This window comes from Hyaena hyaena, unplaced genomic scaffold, assembly GCF_003009895.1.
Source record: "Hyaena hyaena isolate Hyena2069 unplaced genomic scaffold, ASM300989v1 scaffold_1004, whole genome shotgun sequence".
Lineage (NCBI taxonomy): Eukaryota > Metazoa > Chordata > Mammalia > Carnivora > Hyaenidae > Hyaena > Hyaena hyaena.
In genome coordinates this window covers 12,001-14,000 of record NW_024081637.1, presented here as the reverse complement: position 1 = coordinate 14,000, position 2,000 = coordinate 12,001, and positions in this window count along the sequence as shown.

The window sequence follows — 2,000 nt, the reverse complement described above, 5'->3', positions numbered from 1 at the left end:
TGGGTAACAACTGTGATAAAGAGGGAGCATTGGAAGTTCTACAGATACCTGCAGAGTCAAAAATGGGTTATAAAGAAATGCAGAATATTGATTTAATATATGGTGTACAACAATACTACCCGTAATATGGACATCAAGAAGGAATTTTTAAAAATTTTCAAGACCTCACAACATTCCATAGACTCTAGCTTTTTACCTTTCTATTCACTCTGCCTCCACAAGGTCAGGCCTCATGACCAATCATCTCCAATACTGCAATAGTTTTATGTGGCCATCCCATACTTTATTTTCTCACTTAAATCTATCTTAGTAACTGTTGCCAATAATAACCTTCCTAAAGTGTTCTCATTTTATGACTCTGGCTCAAATTCTTCCATGGGTACTCACTGCCTACACAATTCAACAACATGTTTCCAACCTAGCTTTTTAGGACTATTACACTTTGTTTCCTTATTATTTGACAAGATGGTCCCCCATTTCTTGGTTTAACTCAGGCTGTCCTCCATGCACCAAATAGTCTCTGCTCTTCCCAGCCAGATTCATACTCTCTGCCTCTTGACACATCCCAGTTCTTTGTCTTTATGAAGGTCCATCCTCATGGCCTCCACAAGGCATCAACTCCAAACAAGGACATGACATTGTTAAATTGCGGAGTCTCCAGCCACTAGAATGCTTCCAGGCACACCAGAGAGCTCAGGAAATAGCTGTGAAGAAACAAAGAAGGGAAGCAAGGAGGAATGGAGGAAAAGGTATGCTTGGTTTAAATAGGTTACCTACCTTATTTTCCCTCCTGACCTAATCATATGGACAAGACCAGTGTCTTGTCCTCATCGGTCCCTGCAAACTCCATACGATGATTTATGCATGAAAACCACACTCTAAATTTCATTTGACTCAAATATTACAACCTTTTAATGCTTTAGAAAATGAGGGGGGGAGGGAAGGAATTAGCTTCAAAAAGTAGATTCCATTTAAAGCCATGTTCTTCCAAGCAATGTGCACTCAAGCACTGATCTATAAGGCCCTGCGGAGAGGTGGGCATCACAGGGGTTCTGATAGAGTCATTTCATTGATGAGTTTATAGAGACTCTGTTATGTCCTCCCTTAGACGGGACACAAAGTACAGCAATTATATCATCCTAGAGTGCTTGCTCTCCATGAAGTGCAACTCTCTGTCCACTAGGTCATCTGTCTTAGATTTGCTTGAACAGAGGATAATCTGCCTGTTACTCATTTATCAGGAAATCTCTCCCATTTACAAAAATAAGGTATTTAAACACCAATAGTCCTGATCTTATTAGAACCGCCTGTTTTTTCTATTATAATCATACATCTGAAAATGACTAAATATCTTATTTTGTCACTTTAAATCCAGTTTAGAGTGGGTTATTTAACTGTTGTTAAACGACTACTTAACTTCTATTTTGATACTTGGAAACACTACTTAAAAGGAAAAATTATATTCTCAAGCCTATCTACCCACTGTTAGTCTACAGTATAATTATCATTTTTAGGGATTAGCAACTAAGTAAATACCTTTTAATTAACAGAAGCTAAAAAATAGTAAATTACTGCTTAATGATATGAAACATGGTATTTATTAGATCAATTTAATTTGCTTTAAACTTAATAAGTATTTTAGGTCAGTACAATTTTATTTTATTTTTTTAATTTTTAATGTTTATTTACTTTTGAGAGAGAGAGAGAGAGAGCATGACCAGAGAGAGGGAGACACAGAACCCAAAACAGGCTCTATGCTCCAAGCTGTCAGCACAGAGCCCCAAGTGAGTCTTGAACCCAAGAAACCATGAGATCATGAACTGAGCCAAAGTCAGATACTTAACTAACTGAGCCACCCAGGCACCCCACAATTTTATTATCTTTATCCTACTTTAAAATAAACTAAAAACCCACATGCAATATTACCACAAGTGTTTTCAGATAACGTACCACTTATTTATAGCTGTATTGTTACAATAGAGGCTGTGTATAGGATATCA